This window comes from Oncorhynchus masou, chromosome 22 (assembly GCF_036934945.1).
Source record: "Oncorhynchus masou masou isolate Uvic2021 chromosome 22, UVic_Omas_1.1, whole genome shotgun sequence".
In the NCBI taxonomy this organism is placed as follows: domain Eukaryota; kingdom Metazoa; phylum Chordata; class Actinopteri; order Salmoniformes; family Salmonidae; genus Oncorhynchus; species Oncorhynchus masou.
In genome coordinates, this window is record NC_088233.1 from 12584490 (window position 1) to 12604998 (window position 20509).

The 20509-nt window shown below is 43.0% G+C and overlaps 1 pseudogene; it reads right to left on the bottom strand.

Annotated features, from left to right (window-relative positions):
* LOC135508773 (kinesin-like protein KIF21A) overlaps positions 1-20509 on the bottom strand; it is a 45669-nt pseudogene extending 25160 nt beyond the window's left edge.

Below are 20509 nucleotides of genomic sequence, written 5' to 3' on the forward strand. Positions count from 1 at the left end.
ATCAAAATCCCCCATTCAATAGCCAAGCATACAGGAAAGTAAATAGACCGGTAGCCTTGACCGTATGAGACATTACAGCTATATTTGCTGTGTGATAGGAGTAGATGCATGACATCATAGCCCATTTCATTTCAGAGCCTATACCAAGGCAGGAGATCACAATCATGTATTGATGAACAATATAATGAACAACAAGTTGTCTTCTGCAAAGAAGTATGGGTTCTAACATTTATTTTTAAATTATTCAAAAGGACAATCAATCTTGTAGAAAACGCAACCAGTGTTTGTCACTTGCTCGGCGACACGGATGTTTAGTTTGGAGAAGTCACTGTAACATTCTGCCCACACCCCTACACACCCCTCTACACCTACATCAAATCCAGCTTTCCAGTAAAATCCAGCTGTTCAATTGCTTTCTTTCGGGTCACTGGTTCTAAAGAACCACAGCAAAATCAAACCTCTTCACAGTGTCAACTGAAGCCAGTGACGGCCTTAGCCGTACCCCGTAGCTCTGCAGCAGTCACACTTTTCACTTCCTACCGTGATAGCGCTTACCCATGTTGTGCAGCACCCGGTCTCTCTCCAGCTGTGTGTCTCTGATCTTGCTCTGCAGCATCATCAGTTTCTGCTCGTACTGCTGTTTGAGCGTGTGCAGACGGCGCTGGCTGTTCTCCAGTTCATCTATCAGCTTCTGCTTGATGGCGATCTCACACGTGATGTTGGCCAGGTCCGCCTGGAAGTTCTCTGGTGGGTGAAGTACATTCACATGGGTTTCACATAGACAGACATATTTAGGGTCTCTCAACACAGTGATGTTGGCCAGGTCCGCCTGGACGTTCTCTGGCTGAAGTATAGTGAACATGGGTTTCACATAGACAGACATATTTAGGGTCTCTCAACACAGTGATGTTGGCCAGGTCCGCCTGGAAGTTCTCTGGTGGGTGAAGTACATTCACATGGGTTTCACATAGACAGACATATTTAGGGTCTCTCAACACAGTGATGTTGGCCAGGTCCGCCTGGACGTTCTCTGCTGGGTGAAGTACATTCACATGGGTTTCACATAGACAGACATATTTAGGGTCTCTCAACACAGTGATGTTGGCCAGGTCCGCCTGGACGTTCTCTGGCTGAAGTATAGTGAACATGGTGGCATATACTTCACAGTAGCTGTTACACACCCTTTAAAATAAAACATATTGCCTTTATTCAACCAGGTAAGTTAATGAAACACATTTTTCTATCAAAAAAACAAATGTCTCATTTTGCAAGAATGTTAGTTACTTTATGCTGCAGGGAGTCTCTAAAATAGATAGCACTCCAATGTTTTTGTCTTACAAAAAAATCTATGAGTACATTTACATGCACACTAATAATTCGATATTAAACTGATTATGGCAGTGGGCTGATTATGGCATTAGTCATGTAAACACCTAATTCTGTGTAAGGTCATAATCAAAGTAAGGATACGCCGATTAAAACCCCTGGTTTTCTGAGCAATCTTTCAAACTATTAATACATGTAAAAAGCTTAAATTGGCGTTCCAGCAAAGTATTTGATCTGAGTATGTGACAGCACCGGGTAGCACCAGCCTCCCTCTTAAGCTCAAGTAAAGTGAGTTCTGAAAAACTTAAAAGTATACATCTTAGAAATAGTTTACATTCACATTTTATATGTCCGTGGTGTGAGAGACGGGGTAGAAACTGCAGGAGGGACAGGTAAACGCAGTAAGTTATTTACTCTTGCTGATGGCCATAGACATGAAGTGGTCCAGCAGGAAGCGGGCTTCTGTTAGAGCACAGGGAGCTGATGACTGCGTGAACATCCACCGTACAACCTCCTGGAAATGCAGATATTATATTAATCTAAAAACTGCCACAATAATCAGTATTCCTGTGTGCATGCTTGCACGCCTGCGGGTCACTGAGTCAAACATGGCAGAGCGCATGTCACCTTCTTCATGCCATTGCATAATGTTTGGCATTTTACCTTTCTCATCTGACTCAGAGTCTGAATCATCGAGCTCTCCTCCACATCCATCTCCTCCTCTTCCTCCTCCCCTCATCTTCCTCATCCTCATGGTCACTCCCCTCCTGAGGTCACAAACAAAAATAGAATAGAAAATGATCCTAGTGTCAGCAAAATGGGGTGGGCAAAAACACTTCTCTTAATCCTGAGATATCATTGGACTAATAGGTTGTCAAATATGCCATCTCCAGGCTCGTCATTGGACCGCTCAGTCAGCTCTTTATCCATCCCTTGGTCTTGGTCATTGCCCAGAGACTGCTTCACTTGACGACACTAGTCGGGGGAATATATGCCTGGCAGGGTGTAGGACCTGGACATTGAACTGAGCAGACCAAAGGTTCAATAGTATTTATTTTCAGGAGGGGGAAAAAGACAACCACACACATACACACACACACACAGACACACACAGCAGCACAAAAAAGTAAGTACAGTAATTGTCTGCAAGTCTATGTTCTCTCGCTAGAAGCTGTAAAAGTATCTTCCAAAATAAAGGGTGTTAAAAAACTTAAACACACAAAACAGCACCATTGGTGGTCCATCCCCATATCAGCAAGTGGCGGTGGAGCCAGAGGACTGCAAGGGGGTGAGCACAGAGGGGCTCTAGACTCACCTTCCTTCTGGTGCCTTACCAGACAAGGCCTGGCCTGTCTCCTCAAACAAAACAAATGGCGGTTTAGAAGAAGCGAGGGACGGGAGTCGACAGTGTGTGTAACTGCTTTCGAGTATTGTGTAACCTGTGACAAACTGCTGTATCCATCTTTTTACTACTACGTGTTGCTCCCTCCTCAGTCTTCCCCAAAAATTAGCTCCTGGAGCTCTTCTGGGAAAGGTAAGGGTGCTGTGAAACACACAGGGAATGACATTCAGTAACGCCAGTAGCAGTAAGTTGAATGGGAAAGAAATCAGTAGTAGTAAGAGAATTGGAAGTAAGAGAAGTTGCATTAGCATGGGAGAAACCAGTAAGTAAGTTACATTAACATGGCAACACATTGAGGAAACTGCTACAACTTAACTGCCAGTGGATAAGAGCTATAAGAAAACAGTTTGGGTCAGCATGATGAAACAATCATTTTGTTCCATAAACCACCATCCTATTTACCTCCTGTTTCTTCTTCTTGAGGGTGGCGATCTCTCGGTTTCTCCCTGGAGTCGGTCATCCTGATCTTTCTTGATCCATCATCTGCTTCATCAGACGGACCTGCACAATACAGCACATTCACATTTACATCAATATCAGTCTTGAATTACTTAAGGTTCCTGGTGGAGCGAAGGAACTGCGTGCGGAGGCACGGGACAGGTTCTTACGCAGGTTTTCAATATCAGTAGACTCACTTTCCAGGAGTTTGGCCCTCACAGGGGGAGGGAGGGGAGAACAGTAAAGCTTATTGACAAATTGAAATGACAAATGAAAGTTGAGTATTAATCTTAATATAGGGGAGACATTTACTTACCTTCTGGGTCCTCTATCTCTTTGATATATGCTCAGGATCATGTTCCCAATCTTCTTCACTGCCCTCCACTGAGCCTGAATAAACAAAACACGAAAACCTTAGGAAAAACACATACACTTATGAACTATTTAAGCTGCTCACCAGGGGATTGGCACAGACATCGGCATTCTAAACCCACACCTCACATTCCCCTCATCTCTCACAGGAGACATACACACACCCCATATCTCACCTGCCCTGGCGAGGACAACTGGTTGGCCTGGTCACTGAGGTACTGTGTGAGTCTGGCCCTCAGGCGTCAATGGTCTCCTGCATGGCTTTGACCTGATCCTCAGGTTGCTGTTCTCAGTCTGCAGCATGGTGTTTTCATGGACCATGTCGTTGATGCTCTCCATACCATCCTCTCCACCAACAAGCCTTACCCTACCAGAGGAAAATGGGTTTAGATCAAATTATAATTACAAAAGGAAATTATTTTTGGACTCAGTTTTTCATATACTCCTCTTTTCATCCAGTTTTTTGGAGAAGTCACTAACATTCTCACTCCTACACATTCTACACCCCCTCTCTCAGCCCCTCTCCCTCCGTGTCACAATTGACCCTTTCCTCAACTCTTAACTATGCCCAACAAAACACGCACTTTGGTCATGTAGTGTAAGTGCACCACATATTTTGCTCTCTCTCCCCCCATCTCTCCCCTCCCTCCCTGATCTACCCATGTTCCCTCAGCCCCTCCCTCCAGCTCTCCCCTCCCCACATCTTCTCTCCCTCCCCATCAGTTTCTCTCGTACTGCTGTTTCCCCTCAGACCCTCCCTCAGTTCATCTATCCCTCCCTTATCTCCCTCCTGGCCAGGTCCTCCATCTCTCTCCTCCCCACATAGACAGACATATTTCTCTCTCCCCCTCCCCACATCTCTGGCTGAAGTCTCCAGGGTTTCCCAGACATCTCTTCTCTCCCCCTCCCACATCTCTCTGGGTCCCTCCTGGACATCTCTCTCTCCGCCTAGTGAACATCTCCATCACTCCCATCCCCAGGGTCTCTCCCCATGATGTTGGCCATCCTCCCTCTCCCCTCCCCATATCTCATATCCCCGTCCACAGTCTCTCTCCCCCTCCCCACATCTATTGCTCTTTATTCCCCTCCCCCACATCTCCCTGTCCCCATTTCCCCACATCTCCCTCTTATGCTGCCTCTCCCTAAAATAGATAGCACTCCAATGTTTTTGTCTTACAAAATCTATGAGTACATTTACATGCACACTAATAATTCGATATTAAACTGATTATGGCAGTGGGCTGATTATGGCATTAGTCATGTAAACACCTAATTCTGTCTAAGGTCATAATCAAAGTAAGGATCCCGATTAAAAAACCCCCTGGTTTTCTGAGCAATCTTTCAAACTATTAATACATGTAAAAAGCTTAAATTGGCGTTCCCAAAGTATTTGATCTGAGTATGTGACAGCACCGGGTAGCACCAGCCTCCCTCTTAAGCTCAAGTCTGAGTTCTGAAAAACTTAAAAGTATACATCTTACAAGAATCTCTCCATTTTATCTGTCCGTGGTAGAACGTTTATTTTGATTGGTGATTCCCCACATTTATTTAAGTCCCATCAGGTAGGCTCTCCCAGATGTGTCCATGGAAACAGGTCTATTAGGGAAATTAGTTTTTCAAAGCATGTACACGTTTTAAACAAAACTATTATCTCCCCCTCCCCATAATCGTATTATTGTGTGCATGTAACCCTCCTCACTGAGTCAAACATGGAGAGCCATGTCCCTTCTATACATGCTATTTCTCTCCTATTTTACCTTTCTCATCTGACTCAGAGTCTGAATCTCAGAGCCTCCTCCACATCCATCTCCTCCTCTTCCCTCCTCATCTTCCTCATCCTCATGGTCACTCCCCTCCTGAGGTCACAAACAAAAATAGAATAGAAAATGATCTAGTGTCAGCAAAATGGGGTGGGCAAAAACACTTCTTTAATCCTGAGATATCATTGGACTAATAGGTTGTCAAATATACCATCTCAGGCCTGGCCATTGGACCGCCTCAGCCGCTCTTTTCCATCCCTTGGTCTTGGTCACTGTCGGGGACCTTCTTTCCTTGACGACACTAGTCGGGGAGAACAGAGAGGCAGGGTGAGACAACATTGAACTGAGCAGACCAAAGGTTCAATAGTATTTATTTTCTAGAGGGGGAAAGACAACCGGAAGCATAATAGCATGACAGAACATGCAGCAGCACAAAAAAAAAGTAAGTACAGTAATTGGTTCAAAGGAATCCGTTTTTTTAGGATCAAAATAAAGGGTGTTAAAAAGCTAGAGGTAAGACCATTGGTGGTCCATCATATCAGCAAGTCGGGGTGAACAAACAAGTGAGCACAGAAAGAACTGAAGTTTTCCTTCTGGTGTGTCAACTGCCTGCTAAACAAAACAAAATGGCGGTTTAGAAGAAGCGAGGGATGGGAGTGGCAATGTGGTAAAGGGAAGGGGGAACCTGTGACAAACCTGCCATCCTCCTCCTCTACAAGCTCCTCCCCTCTTCTCTCTCTTCCAGCAGCTGCTGGAGCCTTCAGGGAAAGGTAAGGGTCGAAGGTCACAGGGGAGAGGTGACAAGGAAGGAACGAAGGAAGGAAAGAAATCAAGAAGTACAGAGAATTGGAAGGAAGAGAAGTCATAGGAGAAACAAACTGTTATCACTCATGGCAACACATTGAGGATATACTGTACAATAACTGCCAGTGTAGTAGAGATTGTTTTCTTGTTTTGGAAAAAACAATCATTTGGTTCCATAAACCACCATCTCTTTTACCTCTTCTTCTTCTTCCCTCTCCTTCTTCTTGAGTTTCTCCAGATCTTTCTTGGCCATTTCGATGATGCTTCCGAGGCCTCCTTCTCGGGGGCCAGGAGGGCAGGGGGGAGAAGGTTCCTGGGTAGAAGGACTGGCGTGAGGAGGCACGGGACACAGGTTCTTACGCAGGTTTTCTCTAGACTCACTCTTCCAGGATTTGGCCCTCCCCACATCTCCCTTATTGACATCTGAAATCAAATCCATCCCCCTCTCCCCATCCATTTACTTACCTGATCCCTCCCTCTATCCCCCTTTGATATAGCTCCTCCCCAGCATCTCTTCACTGCCCTCTACCTGAATAAACAAAACACAAAAACCTCACACATCCCCACTTATGAACTCTCTTAAGACGTCCCTCCCCACATCGACACATTCTCCCCACACCTCCCCACATCTCTCTCATCTCTCACAGGAGACCTCACCACCCCCTCATCTGCTCCTCGAGGACCTCCCTGGTCACTGAGGTACTCTCTGAGTCCCTCTGGGCGTCACATCTGCATCTTTGACCCTCCCTCCTCACATGCTGTTCTCTCTCCACATCTGTTTTCATGGACCATGTCCCTGATGCTCCCCACACCATCCTCTCCCCCTACGCTTCTACCAGAGGAAAATGGGTTTAGATCAAATTATAATTCACTAACGGGAAACATTTTCGGACTCTCTTCATCCCCAGTTTTCTTTTTCATCCAGTTTTTCCCACTAATTTACTCTCCCCCTCCCCACATCTCTCTCCCTCCCCACACATCCCTCTCCCCCTCCCCACATCTCTCTCTTTCCTCAACTCTAACTCTGCCCCACACATGGTCATCTAAGTCCACCACATAATTTTGCTCTCTCCCCACATCGCCTCTCCCCTCCCCACATCTCTCATCTCTCCCCCTCCCCATATCTCCCCCTCCCCCTCCCCCCACATCTCTCTCTCCCCCTCCCCCACATATCTCTCTCTCCCCTCCCCACATCTCTCTCCCCCTCCCCACATCCTCTCCCTATCTCCCCCTCCCCACATCTCTCCATCTCTCTCTCCCCTCCCCACATCTCTCTCCCCTCCCCACATCTCTCTCTCTCCCCCTCCCCACATCTCTCTCTCCCCTCCCCACATCTCTCTCCCCCTCCCCACATCTCCATCACTCCATCCCTCTATCCATCCCCCTCTTCCCCTATCCATCCCCTCCCCACATCTCCCATCCATCTCCCCATCTCTCTATCCATCCCCTCTTCCCCTATCCAACCCCTTATCCCTCCCTCCCTCCCTCCCTCCTCTCCCTTCCTTCCCATCCCTCCCTCCATCCCTGTCTCTTACGGTCCTGTACTCTATCAGTTCCATCTGAGCCTGGCGATTTCTGTCCTGAGAGCAGAGATCTGCTGGGAGGCCTTGTCCTGGTTCACCATCACCTTGTTCTTAATGTTCCTGGCTCTGTTGCGTACTTCAAGGCGTTCAGAGTCTCCATGAAGTCCCGGTCAGACGGACTGATGCAGGCTATCATCATCGTTTGGCTGAGCGTAATGGGATAATTCAAATTAACATTGGTTCCTCATTGTATGCATTCAACAACATAACAGCTTTGCCTTGGCAAGCCAATGAAATGGGCTGAACAAGAAACAGACTGACACCTCAAAGCTGACTCTTAATATGTACAATTTGTATTGATTGACCAAATGCATTTAGTTTGGCATGCACATCATACCAGATTACTAAGACAACAATGCTTATAGAGAGAGGGAGAAAGGCCAGACCAATGGCAAACAGACCTGTTTCCACCTAGAGAGTCCTGTAGGGCGGGTGAGTTTGCGGTCTCTGTAGGGCACGTGCGTGGATCGCTTGCTCCTGTCTCCCAAAGCACTAATTACATTCCCCAGAGCAAGCTGCAGTTTGGAGGAGTTGACCAAACACAACTCAGAAAAACAGACATTGAAAGTTATTTTCAGAAAGATTCTCATTCCAGGAGTCTACTTGTGTTCATACTGGGCTGTCACGACTACACAGTATTTACAAGGTACTGCTTTTAACCACTAGATGGCTCTTTAAGGTTAAGAAATAAAAGGCTGCCTCTTTTTAAAGGACTCATCTGACATGATATAATATTCCTATATTGTATTTTGACCAGATCCCTGTAGTGTTAGGGGAAAGGGTGGGTCAGAAGCTGCATACTACTATAGGAATAGGGTCCATTTGAGCCACAGCCAAACACTCACCAGTCCACAGTTGATGGAGATTCCCTCCTTAGCTCGGTCCCTGTTGCACCGGTTCTCTTCAGCCTTTCAGAACCGGCCAGGTCCACAAAGTGAAACTTGGCGGTCAGTGTCTCATACTCTTCCATCTCCGAGTTGCCGTTAGCAATCCTGTTGTCAGTCTCGTTGTTGTCTGTCTCGTTGTTGTCTTTCTGTGAGGTAGAAATAACAGGCGGCAGGTAGCTTAGAGGATAATTGCATTGGGCCAGAAAGCAAAAGTTTTCTGGTTCGAATCCCAGAGTCGACTTGGTGAAGAATCGGTCAACGTGCCCTTCAGCACTTAACCCTAATTGCTAATGTAAGTCGCTCTGGATAAGAGCATTGGCTAAATTATCAAAGTGTACATGTAAATAACACCAAGGTGGATGCCTTTGTTTCAGTACCACAAGTCAAAAGCACTGTCCATGCCATTAGTGTAATGTAACTTAGAATGCCAGTACCATAAACATAGAATGCCAGTACCATAAACATAGAATGCCAGTACCATAAACATAGAATGCCAGTACCATAAACATAGAATGCCAGTCCCATAAACATAGAATGCCAGTACCATAAACATAGAATGCCAGTACCATAAACATAGAATGCCACTACCATAAACATAGAATGCCAGTATCATAAACATAGAATGCCAGTATCATAAACATAGAATGCCAGTACCATAAACATAGAATGTCAGTACCATAAACATAGAATGCCACTACCATAAACATAGAATGTCAGTACCATAAACATAGAATGTCAGTAATAAGAGCACTTTCTGTTAGAGGTCGACTGATTATGATTTTTCAACGGCAATACCGATTATTGGAGGACCAAAAAAAGAGGATACTGATTAAAATCGTATGATTTTTACATTTTTATAAATATATATTATATATATATAAAATAATGACAATTACAACAATACTGAATGAGCAATTAACCCTTTTATTTTAACTTAATATAATACATAAATCAAATCTATTTAGTCTCAAATAAATAATGAAATATGTTCAATTTGCTTTAAATAATATTAAACACAGTGTTGGAGAAGAAAGTAAAAGTGCAATATGTGCCATGTAAAAAACGAATGTTTAAGTTCTTGCTCAGAACATGAGAACATATGAAAGCTGGTGGTTCAATATTCCCAGTTCTTCAATAGTCCCAGTTAAGAAGTTTTAGGTTATAGTTATTATAGGAATTATGACGTTGACTATTTCTCTCTATACCATTTGTATTTCATACCTTTGACTATTGGATGTTCTTAAAGTCTAAATATTGCTGCTACATTGCACAACCTTCAATGTTATGTCATAATTATGTTAAATTCAGGCAAATTAATTACGGTCTTTGTTAGGAAGAAACACAGTTTGCAACGAGCCAGGCGGCCCAAACGGTTGCATATAACTGGACTCTGCTGGCACTGAACAAGAGAAGCGACACAATTTCCCTAGTTTAATATTGCCTGCTAACATGCACTTATTTTAACTAAATATGTAGTTTAAAAAATATATACTTCTGTGTATTGATTTTAAGAAAGGCATTGATGTGTATGGTTAGATCAATTTGTGCAACGAATGTGCTTTTTCGCGAATGCACTTTGTTAAATCATTACAAGTTGAAGGAGTCTCAGATTCATGATAAATTAACAGGCACCGCATTGATTATATGCAACGCAGGACAAGCTAGTTAAACTAGTAATATCATCAACCATGTGTAGCCAACTAGTGATTTATATGAAGATTGATTGTTTTTTATAAGATAAGTTTAATGCTAGCTAGCAACTTACCTTGGCTCATTGCAGCCACAAGGTCCTTTTGATGCTGCACTCGGCGTAACAGGTGGTCAGCCTGCCGTAACAGGTGGTCAGCCTGCCAAGCCGTCTCCTCGTGGATTGCACGTAATCGGCGTCCAAAAAGGCCGATTACCGATTGTTATGAAAACTTGAAATCGGCACTAATTAATCAGCCATGCCGATGTCGATCGACCTCTACTTTCTATAGATGTCATTCACATTAGCGTAATAGAACATGACAGTGTAGGAGCAGCTGTGTGGCTATATGATTTCTGCAAAATGTCAAGATTAGGAGTAACTCTAGTCACTGTCATAGCATGTCGTAACAGTGTCGTAACACGTGACAAGAGTCGCCTCATAGCAACGAAAGAGTAGATACGGAATAAGATAGGAGTTGGAAAGACAGCACAAAGGGGACAGGCCTCGGCTAATGAATAATCTGCTCTTGTACGTACATTGTCGGATGCACAGACTCTGACTTGGCACAGGTGAATGGTGAAGATAGCATGAGAACGGGAGCTCTGACGTTCCATCTGGGTGCTGGCGGTGGTTCGACACAGAGCACCCAGCTTCAGACACTGCATCATCTGGGTGAGGAGACAGGGACGAGATTGTAAATTATCTTTTATGCGGTAACATGTCCAGTGTTATTCCGGTTTTTTAAAGTCCTACATTGTATGTACACAGCCATACATTTCTTCTGGACCCCAGACTATACATCCCAATGCACACACCTCTGCCTCGGAGGCTACCGTCCGTGTGGTCACCCCTACTGTGTAGATTCCTCCATTAGCGTCCTCGTGGATTTTTATGTGGGATTTCTGCGTCCGAGCTTCCAGGTCCCGTGTAGAGTCAAACAGATCCAGCACCTCCTCATTGTAAAGCTTAACCAGGACATACAGAAATACAATATTAGTCTTATTTGTTACCGTTCTGAAATCAGCACCGTGAAATTCTATTGAAATACCACACCTTCTAACAGTATGTTTAAATCCTATGCCAGAGTTCTGATATCACAACTATGCAAGATCACATCTGATTATGTTATATAGAGAGAGACAGACAGCCGGACAACGCTGGGACCAAATGGGTCTCCCAATCACGGCCAGCCTGGGATCAAACCCGAGTCTGTAGTGACACCTCAAGCAATGTGATGCAGTGCCTTAGACTATGCGCCACTCGGGAGGGCAAAGAATGACCCTTCTACGACAGTAGCTTAGTGTTAGTGGCGAAGGTCCTAGTGGCTAAGGTTCAGAGCAGTATATATTCTAAATAAATGGCTCTGCCAGTGCCTAGTTTTATGGAAGGGGGGTGAACAAGTAACAACATTTCTTTTGGTTGATTTGTTGAACTTGCTGTTGCCAGTCCACATGCTACTGATATAGTACCCAAATGAGGTGTTACCCATTTCTATAGTCATTCCCATCTCTGGTTGTTATAAGAGGCTATGTGGGATAAACCTAAGATGCAAACAAAACGTCCCTCATCTGGTATTCCATGTATTATGGTAGAGTATAAGTTTTAAAGCTGCTAAATGCTAATACTGTTATGCCAAAATATGTAAATATTTTAAATGGCCGCCAATAGCATGCTAGCAGATACCCATAGACTTCCAGTCATTGCGCTAACCCTAGTTAGCAATTGTGCTAGTGCTAGATAGCAACTTTCTTCAAACTGCATGCAGAGACATAAAAATGTCATCCAAAGTTAATTTGACTCTGGGGAAGTAGATAAAAGGGCGAAAATTACGAAGTATCCCTTTAATGTGTGCATTTAAACAGTGAGTTATTTGTTTGTGCTGATAATCGATCCGTTTGTTTTCTCTGTGGTAACTCAGACATAGAATTAGTATTGGTAGAATGGACATTCCCATTCACTGTTCTGAGGCGGCTGGAGTGATCATTGCTTACAATATTGGGTAGATTTAACAAAATCCTGTTGATTTTCCGGCCATATCCTTTCTACTAACTCTATTTCTATGACAGACACAGTATATTACTCTGTCATGAAAAGGAACAGACTAAGTCTGTCCTCATGAGGCTTCTGTCAGTATGACAAGCAAACACAACTGTGCAGTCATCGTGTGTTAACCCTTGCCACCCCAAACCGTGACCCTAACAAACCTGCTCCCACCCGCTGACAGCTGTCCACTGTCAACAGTCTGAGAAACGTGTGTAGGAGACTAGAGATGGGAGCGAGTTAAATTGTGCCGTGTAAACACAGACTGACGCTGGCGCTACGTAATCCCCCATTCTACTGGTAAATATGTTATAGAGTGAGGTTAAGAGATAGGGACATAACCACACTCTCAGACACAGAGGATTACCTAAAATAATACACAAACAGCCATGTCAGGCTGACGTAGCGCCAGTCTACGGTTGATGTATTATTTGAAGTAATCCTCTGTCGGAGAGTGTGGTTTTGTCCCTAGCTCACTCTATAACACATTTACAAGTAGAATGTTACCTATATTCCCTGCCTCTGTGTCTCCGTAGTCCATACCTCCAGGAACTGTGCGTTGATCTTGAACTCAGGAACGGGTCGTCCCTGCTCTTTAGCGGCCTCCTGGCGCTCCTCGATGCCCCTGAAGAGGTGGTTGACTGCCCGGGGTATGATGCCCAACTCCTCTTCCCCGATATTAACATCAAACCCTGTACCCATGGTGTAGGTCTTACCTGACCCTGTCTATAGGAGGAGGAAGATGAAGGACAGAAAAGGGGAAGAAAAAAGGAGGATAAGATGGGGTGGCAGACAAGAGAGAGGGGGAGAGAAAGAGGGGAGGATGAGAGAGGAGCAGGAATGGAAAGAGGAGGAAGGGGGAGAGGGGGAGGAGGGAGCAAAGATAAGGACGAGGAAAGGAGTGGGAATGGGGGAGGGGATGAGAAAGGAGAGAGATAACGAGATTAATTTATTCAACTTAATTAATTAATTGAAGTTTTAATTTAAATCTGCTGTGCTTGTAACGGTGGGAAGAACCCCAGGATTCTGCTGACTGGGTCAAACTGTTGGGACTTTGTTAAAGATGAATTAGTCCAGCACAGTGTAGACAGACACATATCTACCAAATGTCTCTAGTCTGAGTAAAAACACAGGGTAAAACTGAACCAGGCGACCGAGAGCCAGGGCCAACCACTGTACAGTATGGTAGAGATACAGACAAGAAGTAGGTCACCAGTCACTGCAGCAGTGGTGGGTGTGGAACAGATGGGTGGGGGGGGGAGAGGAGTTCACATAAAAACATTAATGAATATCTTAAGAGTTGTGCAGGCCTACTTAACTGCATCACTTAAGACCCACCAGCATTGAAATCCTCCCATCAAACATACTTTAGTTCTAGGAAGCCCCTATGACAGAGAGAGAGAGGCTCAGCCGCCAAACTGCATGAGGAGTAAGAACTGTTGAATAGGAGAGGGATAGAGTGTGTGCTTTAGTGGTGCTACTACAGATTCAGAGAGCTTTTGTGAGGGCTTGCAATGACAGAAGCACCTCCAATACGCTCAGAAACATTTTATAAAAACTAGAGGTCGACCGATTAATCGGAATGGCTGATTAACTAGGGCCGATTTCAGGTTTTCATAACAATCGGAAATCGATATTTTTGGACAACGATTTGGCTGAATTGTTTTTTTTGCAATTTTTAAAAAACACCTTTATTTAACTAGGCAAGTCAGTTAAGAACACATTCTTATTTTCAATGACTGCCTAGGAACGGTGGGTTAACTGCCTTGTTCAGGGGCAGAAAGACAGATTTTTACCTTGTCAGCTCGGGGATTCAATCTTGCAACCTTACAGTTAAATAGTCCAACGCTCTAACCACCTGCCTCTCATTGCACTCCACAAGGAGACGGCCTGTTACGTGAATCCAGTAAGCCAACGTAAGTTGCTAGCTAGCAATCAATCATAATCACTAGTTAACTTCACATGGTTGATGATATTACTAGTTTATCTAGCGTGTCCTGTGTTGCATATAATCCATGCGGTGCGTATTCGCGAAAATGGACTGTCGTTGCTCCAATGTGTACCTAACCCTAAACATCAATGCCTTTCTTAAAATCAATACACCGAAGTATATATTTTTAAACCTGCATATTTAGCTCAATGAAATCCAGGTTAGCAGGCAATATTAACCAGGTGAAATTGTGTCACTTCTCTTGCGTTCATTGCACGCAGAGTCAGGGTATATGCAACAGTTTGGGTCGCCTAATTTTCCAGAATTTTATGTAATTATGACATAACATTGAAGGTTGTGTAATGTAACAGGAATATTTAGACTTATGGTTGCCATCCGTTAGATAATATACGGAACGGTTCCGTATTTCACTGAAAGAATAAACGTCTTGTTTTCGAGATGATAGTTTCCGGATTCGACCATATTAATGACCTAAGGCTCGTATTTCTGTGTGTTATGTTATAATTAAGTCTATAATTTGATAGAGCAGTCTGACTGAGCGATGGTAGGCAGCAGCAGGCTCGTAAGCATTCATTCAAACAGCACTTTTGTGCGTTTTGCCAGCAGCTCTTCGTTGTGCTTCAAGCATTGCGCTGTTTATGACTTCAAGCCCATCAACTCCTGAGATTAGGTGTAACCGATGTGATATGGCTAGCTAGTTAGCGGGGTGCGCGCTAATAGCATTTCAAACGTCACTCTCTTTGAGACTTGGAGTAGTTATGCATGGGTAACGCTGCTTCCAGGGTGGCTGTTATCGATGTGTTCCTGGTTCGAGCCCAGGTAGGGGCGAGGAGAGGGACGGAAGCTATACTGTTACACTGGCAATACTAAAGTGCCTACAAGAACATCCAATAGTCAAAGGTATATGAAATACAAATGGTATAATAGAGAGAAATAGTCCTATAATTCTTATAATAATTACAACCTAAAACTTCTTACCTGGGAATATTTAAGGCTCATGTTAAAAGGAACCACCAGTTTTCATATGTTCTCATGTTCTGAGCAAGGAACTTAAACATTAGCTTTCTTACATGGCACATATTGCACTTTTACTTTCTTCTCCAACACTTTGTTTTTGCATTATTTAAACCAAATTGAACATATTTCATTATTTGGGGCTAAATTGATTTTATTGATATTAAGGTAAAAGAAAAGTGTTCATTCAGTATTGTTGTAATTGTCATTATTACAAATAAATAAATAAATAAAAAATAGGCCGATTTAATCGGTATCAGCTTTTTTGGGTCCTCCAATAATCGGCATCGGAGTTGAAAGATCATAATCGGTCGACCTCTAATAAAAACTATATAAGCACTCCAAGAGCTAAAAAGCATTCAACAAAATTACTGAATATATACATATAAAGAATATTGGAGGGGTCAGTGAGGATTATCATACCAGTTCAGTCTTTGAGTCCTCATCAAACAGAAGTTTTACATTACACAAATACCAGCCTTACAATGTCAGGCACAGTGCAAACTAGTGGAATATGGCTGGAATAACCGCTTTAGCCTACTGCATACTGTAGATAGGACCATAGTTTCCCAGGTCATTTGACCTGACCAAGAAAACCCCTGGGCTATACACAAAGAGTTCTGTCCTTCAAACTAAATATCAACACTTTGTGACTAGAATTCCCCAGGTGTCAGTCGAGACAGGGCTGTGTAAGACTTGCCTGGCCATAGGCAAAAATGGTGGCGTTGTAGCCTTGAAGCAGCCCTCGATCAGCTTCTCAGTGCAGCTAGCGTAGATGCTGTCATCTGACAGGAGTCCATGTCGAACACATAGTCATAAGTAAAGGCCTTGTCTTTACCCAGCATCACCTGGGGCTCCCTGGGGTCACAAACGTACAGATGTGACATCCCTCGATCTTCTCCCCGGGCCAGTTGAGGACCGAATCCTGGGGGAGATAGAGAGAAACAATGTCATTCAGTCAACAAGAGAGACAAACATACTGTAATTGGCCTAAAACCTACAGTACATTTGGAAAGTATTCAGACCCCTTAACTTTTTCCAAATTGTTACTTTACCGCCTTATTCTAAACTGGATGCAATATTTTTCTCTCCAATCTACACAATACTCTATAATGACAAAGGAAAAAAAGGTTTTTTGAAATGTTTGCTAATTTATATACAGTACCCCCTTCAAATGTTTGGACTCACCTTCTCATTCAAGGGTTTTATTTTTACTATTATCTACACTGTTGAATAATAGTGATGGCTTCACAACTATGAAATACCACGTACGGAATCATGTAGTAACCAAAAAATGTGTTAAACAAATCATTTTTTTTTTGAGATTCTCCAATCTAGCCACCATTTGCCCTGACAGCTTTGCGCATTCTTATGTAAATGTGATATTCCTGTTTTTTATTATTATGTGGTATTGTGTACATTGTTGAGGTAAACAAACAATTTAATACATTTTAGAATAAGTAACATAACAAAATGTGGAAAAGGGTAATGTGGTCTGAATAGTTTCCGAATGCACTGTATGTAAGCGTAATGCTGTTTTTAGTAAGTGTTCAATACGTACAGCAACATGCACCACTGTTGATTTAAGCTGTTGTAATATTAAAATGTACACTTCAAACAAGGAGTTAGCAATGGCATATTACGTTTCCCTTACAAGTCTAAGAAAAGTATGAGTCTAGCAACAGGAAGTATACAGTAACCGGTCGGGCTAAAGCAGGCAACTTTCTTTAGTTCATTTCCTGCAATTCTGAACATTTTGCCATGGGGAGTAGAAAAACGTTGCCTTTAAAAAAAAAAAAAAGCAAGTTTGCTGCATTTCCACACATTTTGCCATAGGATGGTGGCAAATGTTTGCAGTTTTAAGTACGATAACTGATTATCAATGCCCCCCCCCCGATTGGTAATGCGACCATGCTTACTACAAGTTTAGATAGATGTCCGCTAGACTAATTTACCAATCTAAAATGTTTTGCTGACATTGAGTGACTGCTGATGCACAACCACATTTTGAAATTGCACCTATTATTCTAAAGTTTAGACCCCGACTGAGTTGCCCCCACAAAATAACATTTGGTCCGTGGGCCGCCAGTTGCCCATCCCTGGCCTAAAGCATTAGCTCATACGTTAGGTCATAACGCTACCCTGAATTCCTATGACCCAATACTCTGACTCATAAAACATGCCTGCTGGCTTAACACACTGCCTTCAGAAAGTATTCATATCCCTTGACTTATTCCAGAGTTTAGCATTTACCCCGATTTCAAAATGGATTCAATAAAACAAATTCTCACACATCTACACGCAACACCCCATGACAAAGTGAAAATATGTTTTTGGAACATTTTGCACATTTATTCAAAAATGAAATACAGAAATATCTCATGTCTGTACCAGCTTTGTACATCGGAATTTGGGGATTTTCTCCCATTCTTCCTTGCAGATTATCTCAAACTCTGTTAAATTAGATGGAGTGCGTATATTTTCAATGGGATTCAAGTCTGGGCTTTGGCTGGGCCACTCAAGGACTTTCACATTCTTGTTCTGAAGCCATTTCAGTGTTGCTTTGGCTGTATGCTTGGGGTCTTTGTCCTGCTGGAATGTAAATCTTTGCCCCAGTCGAAGGTCGTTTGCACTCTGAAGCAGGTTCTCATCAAAAATGTGCTGTTATTTGGCTCAATTCATTGTTCCTGTAGTCTCTTCTGCTGAAAAGCATCCCCATAGCATGATGCTGCCACCACCATGCTTCACAGTATGGATGGTGCTTTTAAATCTTCATTTAACTAGGTAAGTCAGTTAAGAACAAATTCTTATTTTCAATGATGGCAGAGAAACAGTGGGTTAACTGCCTTCTTCAGGGGCAGAACGACAGATTTTTACCTTGTCAGCTCAGGGATCTGAACTTGCAACCTTTCGGTTACTAGTCCAAAGCTCTAACCACTAGGCTACCTGCCGCCCATGTTAAACAGGTGATGAGCTGTGCCTGGTTTTTCTACAGACATAGCGCTTTGCATTCAGGCCAAAGAGTAAAATGTTTGTCTCATCTGACAACAGAATCTTTTGCCTTATACTTATGTCTTTCATGTGCCCTTTTGCAAACTCCAGTCTTGCTGTCATGTGCCTTTTCTGGGAACTCTCCATAAATACCAGATTGGTGAAGTGCTGTAGAGACTGTTGTCCTCCTGGCAGGTTCTCCCATCTCAGCCAAGGAACTCCGTAGTTCTGTCAAAGTGGTCATTGGTCACCTCACCTGACCAAAGGTCCTTCTTGCCCGGTTGCTCAGTTTGGTCAGACGGCATGGGTAGTTCCATATTTTTTCAATTTCCCAATGTGCTTTCAACACCCTAGAAATGTTTTTATACCTTTCCCAAATATATGCCTCCATCACAATTATATCTCTGAGATCGACGGACAGTTCCTGGGACTTCATGGTATAGGTTCTGCTCTGACATGCACTGTCAACTGTTGGACCATATTTAGACAGGTGTGTTTTCTAAATCATGTCCAAACAATCAGTCTTGACTCCAGTCAAGTTGTAGTGACATCTCAAGGATGATTAGGGGAATTGGATGCACCGGAGCTTCATTTGGAGTGTCATAGCAAAGGGGTGTGAATTAGATACTTTTCAATACATTGGAAAAAATTTAAAAACATGTTTTCACTTTGTCATTATGGGGTATTTTGTGTAATCAATTTTTATCCATTTTGATTTCAGACTGTAACAACAAAATGTGGAATAAGTCAAATATGTATGAATACTTACTGATGGCACTGTACACATGTGTGTGTGAGACTGAGTGTGTGTGAGTGTGTGGAGTACGAGTGTGAGCTACAGATGCACTAAGCCCCAATGCTGAATGTCTATAATGCCCTCCTGATAGAAGGCCAACTGGCCCTGGATTATTAAACCTGATGTCAAATCCAGAGAGAAAGAGAGACTGTGCTAGAGGGCAAGAGAAACAATGTGATTGGCAGATAAAGAGCTAAAGATATAGAAGGTAAATACATACAGTTGTGCGTTTACATATGCTGCCTGTACCATACCACTGCATTCCCAACCAGGTCTAATACAGTGTTTACAATATATTGTAACAGCTTCTAATATATTGTATCTTCTGCCAGCCATTTTACACAAATGGGAGACGTTTATTCTTAGTGTACACAACTCCTCTGGTAAAAGGACTCCACTGTGGGGGTCAAACTAACGGCTAAGAAAGGCACCTGGCAGTGGGCCTGCCTTCCTGCGTGAATATAAGGACTGTATTGTCCCCTGTGGGCACAGAGAACAATGTTGTGGTCGGTGCACAGTGCACTCACTGTGTCTGTGTGACACTGGATCCCACCATTACCCCCAACTACCAAACCTACTACAGTATTACACAGCCTGCTGGACAGAGGGAGGGATGGAGAGATGTAAGCCCTGCCTGAAGGTCATGGGATGTCCGCTAGATAACAGTAACACAGGGTTATGACATGGTACAAGGCAGGGGTGGAAGACCAATGCCGAACACTCCTGTTTTATAAGCCTGCATGAAATTGATGAGGACTCAAAGACTGAACTGGTATGATAATCCTGTGTAAGGTCCTGAAAACTCACTGACCCCTCCAATATTCTTTATATGTATATATTCAGTATTTTTGTTGAATGCTTTTTAGCTCTTGGAGTGCTTATATAGTTTTTATTAGAGGTCGACCGATTATGATCTTTCAACTCCGATGCCGATTATTGGAGGACCCAAAAAGCTGATACCGATTAAAATCGGCCTATTTATTTATTTGTAATAATGACAATTACAACAATACTGAATGAACACTTTTCTTTTACCTTAATATCAATAAAATCAATTTAGCCCCAAATAATGAAATATGTTCAATTTGGTTTAAATAATGCAAAAACAAAGTGTTGGAGAAGAAAATAAAAGTGCAATATGTGCCGTGTAAGAAAGCTAACGTTTAAGTTCCTTGCTCAGAACATGAGAACATATGAAAGCTGGTGGTTCCTTTTAACATGAGTCTTAAATATTCCCAGGTAAGAAGTTTTAGGTTGTAGTTATTATAAGAATTATAGGACTATTTCTCTCTATTATACCATTTGTATTTCATATACCTTTGACTATTGGATGTTCTTATAGGCACTTTAGTATTGCCAGTGTAACAGTATAGCTTCTGTCCCTCTCCTCGCCCCTACCTGGGCTCGAACCAGGAACACATCGATAACAGCCACCCTGGAAGCAGCGTTACCCAT